Source organism: Peromyscus californicus, unplaced genomic scaffold, assembly GCF_007827085.1.
Source record: "Peromyscus californicus insignis strain IS unplaced genomic scaffold, ASM782708v3 Scaffold_9__1_contigs__length_137607984, whole genome shotgun sequence".
Lineage (NCBI taxonomy): Eukaryota > Metazoa > Chordata > Mammalia > Rodentia > Cricetidae > Peromyscus > Peromyscus californicus.
This window is the reverse complement of record NW_026294617.1, coordinates 96732414-96749378: the sequence shown is the minus strand read 5'-3', so window position 1 is coordinate 96749378 and position 16965 is coordinate 96732414.

The window sequence follows — 16965 nt, the reverse complement described above, 5'->3', positions numbered from 1 at the left end:
ATTAATTTAATATAATCGAATTGCCTCAATGAATGTAAGAAAAACTAACTTTGTAATATTTAGTCCTCTAATCTATAAACATGGTATATCTCTATACTTATTTTGGTCTTCTTTTATTTCTCTTTGGAATACTGTAAAATTTTTACACATCCTTTAAATTTTTCAAATTGTTTTGTATATTTTAGTACAGTTTAAAATAGCCGGTTTTAATAGAATCAATGTCTTTTAAATTATTTACTATTGATATTTGCAAATTTATTTGCCTTTGAATATTGCTTCATGTATCTCATGAACTTACTTAATAGCTCTATTGAGTAAATTCATTTGAATTTTCTATGTGAAGATTGTAGCTACATTCACAAGCACTTATTAGGAACCAAGGCTTTCTGAGGTGCTAAAATATTGATTATGTGAATATAAAGAAAACCAACAAACCTTTACCATTTCAAACTGTATAATGAGTCTGAAGACAAATTTGTATATTTTAAAGCCTAGACCAGAGTTATCCATTAGAAATATAATATGCAACATAGACTTTCCAGCAACCACATTTAAGAGAATAGGATGACATGATTATTTCATGTTTTCTTTTTGTTTATTTTTTTATTGCGCATGTGTATGTCTGTATGCACGTGAGTGGACATATCCCACAGAGACCAGAAGAGACCATTGCATCCCCTGGAGCTGAAGTTACAAGTGGTCCCATCTCTCAAGCCCTATAACTAGCTTTAGTATACTTTATTTAATGTGACATAATCCAACCAATATCATTTCTGTATGTAATTTATGTAAAATTAATGAGGCATTTTTTTTTACTCCTGTGCTTTGTGTGCATATGTGTGTGTGTGTGTGTGTGTGTGTGTGTTCAACCTTTTACAATCTACAGGGCATCTCAACTTGGATCAGTCCTTTCAGATACTAAGAATACCAGTGGCTGGTGCCCTTCCTATTTCATAGTATAGATCAATTTTTTTAAATATTATAGAAGCCTAACTTGTAGCTGAATGATTTCATATATGATCTCTTTCCATAAATTCACCAAAAGTTAACATGGTAACTTTGTAATGGTGAAGAGAAAGACACAAAAGGAAAGACAGGAATATTAGGGAAGAGGAAGAGGGCATGAGGGAAGGGTAGACAGAGGGTGATGGAGGGGTGACCATGATTAAAGTACATTATGTCTGTGTATAAAATGTATGTTAGCTTATGTAATGCATATGTACTAATAACATTAAAAAGTAGTATAGATCCTACAGTATACCTATATTATCATATATTACACAATTTTTATTATGAAGACTACTTATTTTGACACAAGTTCTCACTATGAAGCTCTTGGAATTGCTATGAAGAACAGGCTGGCCTGGAACTCACAGAGATTAACCTGCCTCTGACTCCTTAGTGCTGGGATTCCAGGAGTGAGACATCATGTCCATCAGGAATACTTCTTTAACAGGACAATTGCAGTAATTGAGCCCAAGTTCTAAATCTAGACCAACTGCTATCCAGTCTTGTCTCTATCACTTAATATGTGACTTTGGACACATTCATTATTCTTTGGGTTAGTTGATTCACCTGGAATATGGGAATAAAGACATGGGTCACATAGGAGAATGACTGAGAGTTTACGTCGGATGGACCCAGAGAGGAAAGATAATGACATTAAAGAGTCTAGGCACATCATAAATATCCAAGTAAATTGATTAAAATGATTCTCTGTGTATGTGTGTGTGGGTGTTTGTATGTGTGGGTGTTGGTGTGTGTGTCTATTCATGTGTGTGCGTGCGCATGCATGTATGTGTGCTAAGAAACACATTTATATGACTGGTTCAAAAATAATCCAACGGAAAGCCTTTGCACTTACATCCTCTTTTCTTGGTCTTATATCTAAACAGCCGCAAGAACAGGTTGATACACGAAAGTAGAATAATTAGGAACATGACTCTTAGGAAGAAAACACAGGAGGAAACTGGAACTAAACAGAGGCAGCTGCTCAGCCCTCTAGCCAAGATAGGCTGCCTCCAGGGTCTCCCAGTCACTCTGAATTTGGAGCTGGATGGACTTCTCAGACTTTTTCTATAGACACATTTGCTCTAATTTCTATTTCTGGTCCCTGGCTGCTGGTAACCTCTGCTGGCTCTGTTGACATCTGGCAGCTCTCTGGCTCAGTAACTTAAGTCAAATTACCCTTTTCTCTTTGTTTTAATGAAGATTCCTTTCCGTCCTCCGCCTCTGGAGCCAGAGAAAGAACAGAAGGAAGACGCGAAACCCCTCTGGAGCACAGTCTTACATTTCTGAAAGAATTTATTTTGGATTCACTTTAAAATCCTTTCATTTTGATAAATATAATCTAGCATGCATCTGGAGCCAGCCCAGTACATTTGTGAAGATTCTCGGCTTCATCTCAGTTCTCTGAGAGAGAGAATAATTCGACACTTTGCAGCATAATGATATTTGTTTGCACAGCGTCCACAGGCATATCCATAGAATGTGCTCGTAGGGAGAAGGGTTGTTCGAGTATGAACACTCGACTTTCCTGCTCTCAGGAAATGTTGGCTGTTTGAGATATTTCTCTATGTATGTGTCTCTTAGAGTTTCTTTGCTTTCTGATGTGTTCTCCTCTTGGGAGGCTGACTGTGTAAGTAGTTGACAAAAAAGCTAATAAATCTGAGGTTAATAGGGCTCTAGACAGCAAAGTACATAGAATAAGGAGTCTCACTAGCTGCAGAGTATTGTTGAAGAAGGAACTGTCAACATGGCAGCTGATTATTGCAAAGGGCAGGACAGAGCTCAGAAAACATCCAGATCTGTTTTCACTTCATCGAAATAGTATCTCAAGTAGTTATATGCCTCTCCCAGGGACTTGGTGGTTGAAGAGAAAGGATTCTAGGATTTCAGTATAGCTTAGATTGAGAAGTTATTCACATATGTGGGGTTCCTAGATGGGGCAAAAATTCGTAAGAATGAATAGTACTAAGACTCAGATAATACATAATGCCATGTAAATGGTCTTGTAAAAAGCTAGCATTGTGGAAATGCATGCATATTTGTGAAAAAATAATTACCATTTGTGTGTGTTTCTAAGTGTGTGTGTGTGTGTGTGTGTGTGTGTGTGTGTGTGTGTGTGTGTGGCATTATGTGTGGTCTGTTCACATATGAGTGTGCAGCTATACAAACAGAGGCCAGAGAAGGGTGCATGATATCCTGTGTTATTGCCTTATTATTTTGCTTGTATGTATTTTCTGTGTGAGGGTCTCAGATTCCCTAGAGCTGGGGTTACAGACAGTTGTGAGTCACTGTGTGGGTGCTGGGAATTGAACCCAGGTCCTCTCGAAGAGCAGTCAGTGCTCTTAACCACTGAGCGATCTCTCCAACTCCAGTGCCTTGTTATTTTGAAATAGAGCTTATCACTGAGTTTGGAACTAGGCTGACAGCCAGCAAGCCACAGAAATCATCATCCTGTCTCCACACCCCACAGGACTGGGGTTGTATTGTAGTCAAAACCATGTCTATGATCAGGTGTTGGGGACTCATATTCAGGTCTTTAATGTGTGTTCAGCAAGGGCTCTTATAATCTGAGCCATCTCCCCAACTCTTTGTGTAGGTTTTGAAAGTAAAAAATAATTTGTATTTTCTCTTAAGTTTTAGTTCAATCGGGTGCACTTAAACATCAACCATTTATGACTGCATAAGATGGGTGAGAGGGTTTATTCCTGCAGTTTCTTTGGCTGAATAGGAAGACAGTGACTCATCTGTTCCTTAGGGGGTCTGAGGGCGATATGTTACTGTGGATCTGGGGGTGTCTTGCTAGCAGGGAGATAACTTTTTGAGACTCGAGCAGGTGATCTGTGATGGAGGTAGAGAAGAGTTTTGCACACCCATTAATATGAAAGCATCAAACATCTGAAACATTATATACCATCGGAGAGGGAGAGGAGCAACCCAAATGGTGTATCAGACATAGGGACACACTTACTGAAGTCAGCTGACCCTGACAGTGCAGCTATTTATTGGCTTCTCCAAAACTCAAGGCAAGCACTGCTGCAAAGAGAATCCTTCACACTGATAGGTGAGGAGTCCTTGTTTTAGAACGACTTAGCAGGCAACAATGTATGCCAAGACTCCCATATAAATCATACATCTTTAAGAATTCAATGGGCGGGAAATTTGTGTATTTATTTCTAGGCATGGAAGTGGTAGATTTCTGTAGCAATTCTACCCGCCAGCAACTCATTATTTCCTAGGTGTCTACCTTTGTACAAGACACTGGTTCATATGCCCGGAGACGAGAAGGAAATGCATAACCAGATCCTTGGGGATGACATCCTATACCACATAAGTTTCTCTAAGTACCTCATATAGCCCTGAGAAAGAAGAAAGGGAGAGTCACTGAGAATGATCCAGAGCCACTAGCTCTGGACAGCTCTCCAATATGCTTCCTGAGCCAACCTCTGCTTTTGAATTAATTTATTTATTTACACTTCCTCCTTGAACCAGTTCCTCCTTCAGCTTATGCCGGTTTAAATGAATATCTGTTTTTTTTTTTGGGGGGTGGGAGAAGCCAGATACCATTATAATTAACAAAGGGAAATGAGCATTCAAAAAACTGAAATAGAAGAAAGAATCTTTCCTATTCTAATGCTCACCTTCCTGCCTCACGCATATGTGTGCTGAGGTTTTCTGTCTGTTTGTTTGTTTTTCTTGGATACTTATTATTTTGAACTGTTCAGTACCCTCCCGCCCCAACTCTGAACTACCCTTTTGTCTTTGTAATTTTATCTAATATCCTGGCCCTAATAATGATGTTTCTGCAGATGAGACTTAGTTCTTTCTCTCGTATCCACATGTTAGGATGTGCTATTTTAGCCGGTGGCAGAAGTCAGCTCCCCTTATATTTGACTGCTGGCTACTCCCATGGCACTTCACACTCCACAACACGGCTTCCTCAGCATGTCTCAGATCCCGTATGTCCAAGTTCCACTTATCTGAGTCTCTCTAACCGCCGCATCTTCTCTATTCTCCTTCTTCATCCCATCCTTACTTTCCTGATCCATCCCTATTGTACTCACTGTGGAAACGTCTCTGTCCTTGTACTCTCTACACCATTCTAAGTTCTTTACATGGCCCAACTCACTTAATACTAACCATTGTCTAAAGTAGTAATCACCCTCCAACCACCCTAGTTTAACAGATGAGTAAACTGAGGCATAAAAGTCACATCATCCCAAATTCATGCTGTTAGCAATCAACAGATCCATTATTCAAATCTTCGATAGTCTATTTCCAGGAAACATTATTTTAAAACCCTTACATTACAATGCCTAAATATATTTAGGGCTTTCTATTTTGTATTAAAGGCGCTGATGGAGTCTGCCTTTTTTTGTAAGCTGCCTACTAGGGTGTTTTATATACTCGACAAACTCAGTGAATATTGGGAGAAGGATTGATTTCCTTAAATTGTTACTGTATCATGTTAGGTGGTTTGGTTGTCCTTGAATTTAAGCAAACAACCTATTAGTTGATGGTCAATATGTTGATGTGTCCAAAGCCTTATTAAGAAGATGGTAAGCCATCTCCCATGCATCTTTCATGTCACCACCCGGCTCCTCCTGCCCAAAGAAGAAAGTGGAATTGGTTTGACATGAAAAATCTTGTGTGCTGCTTCTAAACAACTCAATAACCTCCAGGATTTTACAGATTGATCTTTTCCTTAATGAATTGCCCTAGAAACTTTCAGGTTTGAGAGTCAGACTAACTGCTCCATAATTCATGAGTTAGGACTGTTGCTCCTCTTGCAATGCAGGATGAACTGATTAATTTTTTGGACATTTTGGCAAATCTGATCTGGATGACTAAGTCCCTGGCCTGTTTTAAATCTTATTTCTTAAGTCCTCTGGTAGGAATTGTATTATGTCTCTGACAACAGCAGTCTTCATAATGAGAGCTGAAACAAAACAGGCATTAAGCATGTCGATGTTACCCAACCATTTTTCATTTCTCTTTTAACTGGGGTGAGCATCTACCCTTTATTTTGACTGCAGCTGAAATATGTTTCCTGGTTGCTAAATGTTACATCCTTCTTGCTGGGCTGATCTTGTGTATCAGGAGCATATGCAGAGTCTGTGGCTTTAGATGATAGAATTTGGATTCATATTTTTCTTTGAAGGTTAAAGTTTGGGGATTATTTATGATAGCAACACACTCATGCAAGCATGACCTTTACCTTGCTATGAAGAAAGGTTGGTCACACAGACAACAACCTACTTCATCTTACCTCATTACAACACATAAATGCCTGGGAAAAATTTAGAAGCTCATGATACACTCAAATTAATACATAGCAGTTGAAAACACTTTCTTCTTGCCTGAGGACTATCGTTCTAACAAATTTAAAGTAAGGAGTTTATTTCTTCACTCACCCATTTTTGCTATAAATATGTCTTGGCATTCTCCAACATGCTGGAGGACCGACCAGGTGTTGGGTTGAAGAAATACAAAGATGATGAAGAACCCACCCTTGCTTGAGGTCAGTCTGGTGAGAGAAGACAGATAAGTTATGTATCAACAGATATTGGTAATTATAGAAGCAAGAGTGACTTCCAAGATGACTTAAAGAAGGGAAATTTGAACCGGATCTTCACAGTTAGATAGTAACATATGAAACAGAAGGCCAGGTGCAAAGATACTGAATATTAAAAATGATAAAAGAATGAGGTTTAGTCTCTGATGCAGAAGTATGAGTGATGATTCTGGAGGGGTAACTGTATTCTGAAAAGACAAGTGTAAAGTAGAGTGGTATTCTTCTACCTCAAAAGATTAGGCATTGATTGTACATATTTTCTCTATAGCATAAGTCTCTGGCACATTGTTCCCTCTTGCAGAATTGAAAATCATTTTTCCACCTACTGCTCATATTTGAAGATCAACCCAAACTCTTGACATTTAAGCTAGCTCATGTTCATTTGTGAACTGTTTGCAAAACAGGATTCAAATAATCTTTAATGTACATTTGGCAAAAAAAAATGGCCTTAGAAGTAATTGTGGGGCCCAAACTTTCCCTGTTGATTAAAACATAACCATGTTTTATTTAAGACATTGTGAGACTAGTGGCTGGGGATGGGATTTGTAGAGCTGACAGAGGCAGTGGTAATAGATCAAACACAGAAGGATGTACATCATGAATGTCTGAAATGTTAATGTATGTTGATGATGATTATGATCATTAATATGAAGAATCTCTGGGACAATGAGTTTTCTTAGACACTTAGGTTATGTGTAGTTTATTCGGGCTGCTAGAACAAGCTACTGTAGATTGGGTGGCTTACAAATAGGAGAACTGAATTTTTCAGTTTGGAAATAGAGAAGTACTAGGCTAAGGCACTAGCAGAATTGGTGCCTGGCAAAGGCTTGCTTTAGGGTTCACAGATGGCACCATCATTATGTAATACTAACATCACACAAGGGAAGGTAATTCTTGCTGGCATCACTCTTATATGGGAATTAATTCCATTAATCAATAGTCCACTCCTAAAGGCCACACCAAATGCCATCACATTCTGATTAGATTTCAATCTTATTTTGACCTGATTTTCTGTTGCTAGGATAAAATACTTGGGACAGGAACAATCTAAGGGAGAAAGAGTTTGTTCTGACTTCAATTTGAGAGTACAGTCTGTCACTATGGGGAAGTCAAGATGGCAGTAACTTGAAGAAGCTGGTCATCTTACATCCACAGTTAGGAAGCATGATGAATGAAAGCATGCTGCTGCTCAGTTCCTTTCTGCATTTCCATGTCCAAACTCCCCAAGCCCAGGGAATTGTGCCACCTGAACTGGGTGGGTCTTACCACCTCAACTAATCTAATGTAATCAAGACAGATATGCTTAGAAGCCATGCTCAATCTAGACAACCCTCACAGGCATGCCTAATGGCCCATCTCCCAGATTCTGTCAAATTGACAGCATTCACCATCAATGTATAGATTGAAGCGTGGTCAGAGAACATAAACCAGTATTGTAGTGGGTTGAAATACATATATGTTGGTTTGTCTGTTCTGCCAATTTAGTTGATGAAAATTTAGAATGTATTGCACTAGAAACAAACAAAACAAACAAGCAAAAATTAAAAACTTTTACATAGAAAGTTTCCATAATCCTGAAGAGCTATAGTTTTTAATATAAGAAGCCACATATCTCATGGTCACAAGATGTTAATTTTGCCACTCAGGATGTGTTTGAATACACTGCTGATTTCATTCGAGGACTGGGGCATATTCTTTGGTGACAAAATAATAAAACATGCAAAGAGGAAAACAAAAACAGAACCCATTTTAATATCTAAATGGGCCTTTAAAATGTTAAAACAGAAAATGTGAATAAGACGAATTGAAAATTTAGAAAAATATTATGATGTGTGTTTTAATAAGAATTAGGCCAGGAAAAAGTGTTCAAGTAGAGACCCTGATCATTTTGGTGTCAAGAGAAGATGGTATACACAATGCCAAGTCAACTCTTACGGTTGCTAGGACTCATTCTGCTGGTGATGCTTCTGCTGATGGGAACTGAACCCAGAGCCTCCTGTGTGGTAAGTGTGTGCTCTACCACTGAGTCACACAGCCAGCCTACAGCTCTGATAACTAGGAAGCCATCCTTTGAATTATGTCCAGAGACCCATGTTTAAGACCTGGCTCTGTCGTGTACTGAATTCAAGGAAGTAAGAAATCCACTTGAGCTCTAGTTTTCTCCTTTGTATAAAGAAAAGTAGATTACACGTTTTCTGAGATGCCTCTTAATTCTCTCATGACTTAATTTTGTGAATGAGGAGATATCTGATTACATCCTGGTTGGGCCAGTTAGATCCCCCTTCTCATGCCTCACCATACTTTCTTCCATGAGTTCTATAAAAAACAAACAAACAAACAAACAAACACTGAAATAACAGCTTGATGGTATCCTGTTTCCTAGGACCTTTCCTGCTATCCATTAGATCTGTGTTTAAGCTCTCATTTATGAATCTATAATGTGCTTCTTTCTAAGGTTCAACCTTTATGGTATGCGAACTGAATTGCATTCTTCAAATTTGAAAAACATGGACCCAGAGGCCACTGATTCAGTGGAAGTTTTGAGAAATTGAGAGTCTGGCACCATGAGTTTTGGGGAAAAGCCCATCTGAGGCAAGAGAAAAGTGCTTCTTTGAACTCAAAGACACCCAGATTTCTCCATGTCAGTGGTATCTTTGAGTTCAAAGAAGCCCTTTCCTCATCTAAGGCAAGGTTATGGCCAATTTGGAGGACTGGATCCATCAGAAATAAAAGAGAAGGAAGCACAGCTGGAGTCTCTTGGCACCTCTTTGCCATGCCCATCTACTGTAGTGGCTAAAAGAGTAGCTTGTTTGGTAAGTTGGAAGTGTGATTGAAGCTCTCTGAACCATAGTTTCCTTCCTGGTGCAGCTGCACTAATTCCTTCATAGAGCAGGCTAGAGGATTCAAGGAAATCACACAAGAAACAGTTCTTATGGGTACTAAGCCAGGAGAGAAAGATAACAAGCATTCAGGGGGCATAGGAAGGGAAAGGAGTCCCTTACCCTCGAATCTGGTTGAAAGACCATCTTCTTATATCTGCAAGTCAAGAATTCCAGCACAATTTCCATTTGCTGGGAAGGCTGGCTGCATAGAGAATGTTACAATGAAACAGCAATAAGTCACACTTAAGGCCTATGCATATATGAGTGGATATATGACCTTTTGCTTTTTGTAGTTGTAAACCAGTAATTTTCTAGGAGTTGCAATAATTCAATTTACAGATAAAAGACATATCTTAACCTCACTGTAGAACTGTCATGTCACAGTTTTGATAGGGACACAATGATAGGGGCACAATGATAATATTCCCTATTATAAGGACATATTTGTACCTTCTTTTGTAGGAAGGAGTTTGTCTGCATGCCCATACTGCTAATGGTTTGTTTTCTCTGAGTTAATGGTCAGACTGGATGTCATCCAAATGACTGGCTCAGGAGAAATGCAGGCCTCAGTGGCCCTGGAGTTTGCCACTGGCTTTCCCCCAGAGAGAAAAAGATAAGGAGAAAAACAGCAACACCAAAAATCTGAAACAAGACTAACTACTTGAGCAGAAGGTGCTCTGGAGATTGAAGTCTGGGATGCTCGCCTGCCTTTGTCTCCCCTTCCTCTATCCTCTGCTGGTGGAAGACAAGATGGAAGACAGTTTCCCTAGGACGCTAAGTCATAGTCTCCTTGGGTTTCAGGCTCTCCAAGTAAAAAGTAGTTTAAAGATTCAGTTCCTGAATTTTTTGCTTGTATAACAGGCAGCAGGGCTACTTAGAATTTTACCTTCTTAGACCATCTTCTTACCCCAAGAAGCATCTTAACATTTACAAATAAAATAAAACAAATAGTGACTCCAAACAGCAAGAACAACAACCACAAACCATACAACCCAAAAGGTTATTTAGAAACCCTTTGTTGTAACATTGGAAGCCATCAATGCTGTTTGTACCCTGCTAAGACACATCAGCAGTCCCTCCTGAGAAGCCCTCACCCACCCTTGGATGTGACCTGTGTGATGCTAAGACATATCAACAGTTCCTCCTGGGAAGCCCTCACCCACCCTTGGATGTGCACTGTCTTTCCCTGGGTGCCCCTCTGTCTTTTGATCTTCCTGCTTAAATCTATGGTAAAGCCTCTTATTAAATTCCAGCTCTGGTTCATTCTGACTTGTCCTGAAATCCTTTTCAATGGTGAATTCAATAATTTCAGCTTGACCTGTGTAGGGGTCTTGCAAAAGAATTTCTTAGGCTGCTATAGGGCAGGGCAGTGTGGAACTGTGACTCTGGGCCACACTCCATTGCTACAGATAATGCTTAAAGTCAGGTACTTTGCATGAACTTTAAAGCCTTAACAGTACTTATTTCTGCCCAAGAGTAGTGGGGAATGTTGAACAGGGAGACTGAGATGTATTTGAGTAAGTAATTGAGAGCCTGAGGCAGCTTTGGCACCCTAGTTTCTTGTTAAGCAAGCAAACTCAACTCAGTATAAACAGTCACATAGCAAAGCAACTGAATCACCAATTAACCCCTAACAAGGCACATATAAATTATACCAGCCAGCATTTAACTATGGACTTTTCACTGATATGATCCAAGTAGGCAATTCTTTACTTTAATCAATCAAATATATTCTTTGCCCTGACTCCATGATCACTTTCTGAAGCCTTCCCCTGTGTTCCTCTGCTGGAGCACAGAGCTTCCTGAATCTGGGGCTGCCTGACCCAGGAACCATTATCTTCTCACATGTGTTCTGAAATCTTAACTTGCCTGAACTTATCTTTTAATGAATGGTAGAAAAGGGAGAAAAATGACACTAAAACAAGTTTTTCTAAATGTGTAACTTTGTCTAGTGTCTCTTTTCTTATCATTCCTAAACATACATCCTTTGAAAGTGTGGCCAACTCTTGGACTTTCAGAAGAGAAAGCAAAGATATACTTTGAGGGAATGGGCTACTTGCTTGATATAAAAGTTCATAAACACATCTACCCAATTATTCAACTCCTACCATTTTCCTTCGCATTTCAATGTGATGAAAATAATTTGATCATTTTTTACTAAGTGGTTTTAATTTTGGGTGGAAAGGGTACTTTAAAAAGTCACCTGTGATGACCACAGCATAAGAGAATATTTTCTATACAATTCAGTTGTATTTTCCCTCTTAATATTGTAAATTAAATGCAAGGAGAAATTTAAGCAATGAGTTACTAATCTTACTTTGTAGTTCATGCATATATTATTGATTTGTCTTTGCTCTCTGTTGAGGCCACATAAAAGAAATTGCATCCAGAGGGAGCCAGGTGTGCTTTGGATAGCATAGGGTAGGACTGGCTCAGATGGCGCCTTCCAAACAGTGCTGTATGTGCTCTAGAATGACTGTGAAGAGGTCTTCCCTGGAGAACTTTGAAAAGAGCCTTGGCTTCTTCCCGTTCCTATTACCTTCTGTGCAGTGGAAGCTGAAGGAGTGCAGATGTGTGTGCATGTGGTGGGAGGTGTTAGGAGGTGTGGGCTTTCCAAATCCTTTCTGTCCAGTGTAACTTCTCAGTGTAACCCCACAGGGGAAGGGTGCTTCACAGAGAGCTGTTATCATCAGAACCGAGTTAATGACAAAGAGCAATTAAGCATTTCTATGGTGGGTAGTAGTCTGTGTCTGTTAGCTATTATTAAACTTATTGAGTTTTTGAAGGGATTTATCTCTTGTTGCCTCTCTTTGCCTTTGGCTCAATAGGGCAATGAAATCGGAATTGCATGCCTGAGACAACATGGGGCTTTGCCACAGAATGAAAGATGTTACCAATTTAGCTTGCAGACCACTTCAAAGTCAAGAGGAAGAACAGATGGGCCGGCATTGAGAAACTCTCTTGCTTAAATGAAGATAACTCATAAAATAATAAAGATGGAAAATTGATTTAAAAAATTAAGCAAATATAACTCAATTTTTACATTTATATTGGCATATATCCTAGATAATAAAGACAGTTGATCTAAGATCAATCAAAATGTGTCATTGAGTGCTTCCTATCTATGTGGTAAGCCATGGCTTTCAAAATTAATGAACACAGAAGATGTGGACTGCTTTTAAGGAGAGTATTAGATTTGTCAGAATAAGGTGCACATCTCCATGTGTGTAAAATATGTGCATTTATGTATTTTCTCTTTCTCTCTATGTTTGTAGAATGATATTGATATTAGATATATGTCAGGAGTTGCAGAGAATTAATATTAAACAGTTAGGTATGGGTGCTACTGCAAGGACACTTCATGCAATATGCAATGCAAATAATGTAGAAAGAATTTCAAGGTGAGGTTAACATAAACTGTAGCATGAGAGTTCATGACTAGGCACTGAGGTGCAGAGAGATGAATGAATGTGGGGCTGGAAGGAAGAAGGTAATTAGTCAGATATGACAAAGGAGCTTGAGCCAAAGTAGAAGTTAAAGCCAGGGAGACATTAAAAAAATTCTTAATAGAGTCTGGTATTTCTTTAGATAGAATTGTAAGAGATTAAGCAAGCCTGGAAGATGAGCTAAGGGGGCAAGATGAGGTGGAATTAACATGCTAATATAGGGACCTGAAGGGAGGGCATCACTTTTAGTGCTTGGGGAAATTTAAAATTGGAGATAGATTCTCCCCTGATGTTACTGTGCAAGGTTAGAGACTTTTGGTTTAGAATTATCTGGAATGATGACAAAAGCCAAACCTTAAAATACCACAATGTAGACAAAACTACTGATGAGTTTGAAAGGTGAAGAGATAGTTAATTTGGCATGGAAGTTCTTGCAAGTTTGATGACAAAAATATTTGCAAACCATTTTCCAGGACAAACTCTGTGCTGGGCACACCCAATAGAAAAGCCTGTCATCTTGGAGTTTACCCTAAGAATGTCTAAAATTGATGCTTGTTACCATTCTTGTCTAGAGGAACACATTCCTCTCTACAGATTCACTCATTTTCCTTATGCTTCTCTTCCCAGTGGGTAGGAGGAAAGTGTAAACTCGTGAATGAGCAAAAGTCCCTCCTCTTCTGCTTCAGCCTTAGTCATTTAACATTTCCTGTGGGTTAAGTCTTCAGTGAATTTAGAACTGTGTACTCCCTAAGAGTTGTTCAGATGGCTTTTTAAAGAAGACTAGGTCTTTTAATAAAATCCTTGATAGTTATCATTGTAGAAGGCATATTCTTGTGGCCTTGTGATCATGAAAAAGAAGAGACTAAAAATACAGTGGTGCTGTTGAATTAACAGTGCTTGCGACTGACGATACACAGCCTGCTTTGTTGAAGTTTTGGACTGTTGGGTGAAATCTACTCCTGGGGTCCATGATCAGACTGCCTCTTCTTTAGTCATTTTCCTTGACCTGGGACCTGCAGCCTCACTGTTTCCACAAACAGTTTGTGTGTGCTTCCTACTGTAGTACACGGGATTCTGGAATGCTGCACATAGGCTTTGGAGCCAGGCGATCTGTACCATCACTTTAGCTACCCCCCAAGACTGGTGGTCCAAGTTGTTTACATAGCAGAATGTGAAATACACACGTTTTTCTTGACTGATGCCTGAGACACCACCAACCCTCTTGTTTTCTGTCTGGTATCATTGGGCTTTGAGGCATTGCAACATGTGAATATATAATTCCCCCATCCATTGAGTTTCTGCCCTTGTTTGGGGCTGAATTGTGTCCTCTTAAATTCATATAATGGCTTTTTTTATTTTTAGGGCTTCAGAATATGAAGTAAGAGAGGGTCTTTATAGAGGTAACTAAGGTGATATCCAGTCATTTGTTGGGGCTTAATCCAATTTGACTGATGTCCACGTAGGATGGGGAAACTTGATCACACCAAGAGACACTATGGTTTGCTACAAATGGACCGAGTGAGGACACAGAAGGAGGCAGCAGTCAGCAAGCCAGGGACAAGAGCCCCAGAAGGAAACAGAACTATGTATATTTTGATCTTGAACTTCCAGTGTGCAGAACTGTGAAGAAATAAATTCACATTGATTTAGCTTTCTCGATTCCATTATATTGTGACAGCCCTAACCAGCAAACATGACTCTTGGTGCAGAGCATTGGACTATCTATCCATGGGGCCTCGTGATTCTTCCCTTTCTTTCCCCTTTCCACAATTCATTGAGACAGAAAAGTTAAATTCTCTATTTTCCATTATCTGCACATGAACTTTCCTGTTCTAACCTCTGTCTCCACTGGTTCACCAAGCCTCTGTCTTTACTCATGGTAGAACACGATGTAAGAATGAGCCTCTCCTCCTATACCCATGACCTAGGGCTGTCAGGCATGACTGTTCTGAAGGTAACCAGGAGATGATTTCCAGCTCATGATGAAACCAGCATGAGAATAAATTGTTTTCGTTTCCTAAATATTATCTTCATAGATGCCCTTGTGAAAAAAATCAAGTTTATCATACAAACACAGAGGTAAAAATGTAATTATGAAGTAGAATACATGCAATGAAAGGAAATAAGGATCTGTGAGATAGGGGGTGCGTAGGGGTCAGAGGTTTTTCTCTCAGAAAGGGACGTATCTGCTGAGACCTGAAGAATGGTTCAGATTTAAGTGGGAATAGGGAAGGAGTGTTTCAGGCATGTAAAGTTAGAAGAGAGGGAGGCGGCTTCTCTGTGAATGAAAATGGTCTGTGGGGTATGTGAGGTGCTGTAGTAGGACAAACAGGGATATGACAGTGTGCTGAGCCCAGACTAGATCAAGGAGGACTGGTGGACTGTGTTAGAGCATTTGGGACTTTGACCTTAGTGCCAAGGCAGCCACTGTGTGTGTATGCCTGAAACTACCGTTTTAGAATGATGGCCATTCCGCTGGCAGGGGTACTACTTAGTGTGTGCTCCCTTGGTGTCAGGAATTTTGTGTGCTGTTTTTTTAAACTCTCTAAAAACCCAGTGAAGTAATAATTGCTAGTGTATTGAGAAGCAGCAGTATTCTAGGGACCATGTGAAATGCTTTACAAATATTAAAAACATTTAATTACATTTATTTATTTTGTGTGTGTGTGTGTGTGTGTGTGTGTGTGTGTGTGTGTGTGTGTGTGTGTGTCTGTGTGTGTGTGTCTGTGTCTGTGTCTGTGTGTGTATGTATATAAGAGGACAACTTGATGGAGTCAATTCTTTTTCTCTACCATGTGGGTTCTGGAAAGGAACTCAAGATTGTTTGGCTTGGTGACAAGCACCTTTACCCATTGAGCTATTTCACCAGTCCTTACAGAGATGTCTAATCTCACAACAAACCTGTCAGGATAACTCATGAGCTTTCTATTGTACTGACACACCTCAGCTGAGACTTCAAATTCATAGCAACTAAGTGATGGTGGAGGTTAAATGCAAGAGCTGATATGCAAATTCCAGACGATCCAAGCTTGATATTGTTCCATAGCTGTAGATAAATGGTATGCCTAGCTGGATGAAGGACCTGAAAATGCAAATGTGAAAGAAAGTGAGATCAATAAAGAAGAAAACCTTTATATTCCAATCCCATTATCTCAGGTTGGACCAATCCACACAACTGATTTTTTCAATCTCCCTGACTTCTTTGCTCACTGTGGCACTTGCATTTATGCTATCTGCTTTAGTAACCTAGGGTTTCCATAATGACAGTCACAGACATTCTGGCTTATAGCCATAGCAATGTATTCTCTAGCCAGTCCACCATCCAGAAGTCCAAGTCATGGTGTCAGTTGGATCATGTTTCCTATAAAGGCTCTGTGGAGTCCTTCCTTCTTCTGATGCATCTCTAAGGATACTTGTCTTGAGATGGAGGGTTAAATAATCCAGGATGCTCTCATCCCAGATCCTTGCCTTGATTACATCTACACATCTATTTGCAAATCCAGTCCCATACACAGATTCTTCATCATAGACCAATTTTCTGACTTATCTGTGTACTTCACCACAGGAATCTCACACCCATGCTCTGAATGAGCACACCCAGAAAAACAAACAGTAGCAAAGGACTAGACCATTGCCAATCAAGTTGTGATAGCAAGACTCCTAGAGGCAGGGGACCTCCCTGCTCAGAGCTCTGCCATGGTTAAAGCTCCAGACCTAGTGCAAGAAGGTTAAAGGTCCACAGAAAACTGTGTGACAACTTCTCTGTTAATTGGGGGCATTTGTAACACTACACAAGACCACACAATTTCCCTTTCCTCATTGGCAGGAAGTAATACACACAGCTCCATTTTCTGTTCCACTTTGTACACAGGGCATTAAAATTTGTTTTTATTGAACCAGGGAGTGAAAAATGTGTCTAGGGTATCAACAACAGTTACGACCTGAAGCTTGTTTCGCCTTTCTTCTTTAATTTGTTGGTGTTAGCCAGTGAACCAAAGTGGGGAGGATCATCCCACAGCCCTGAGTTACCACGCTCTATCTTCATTCATACATCAAG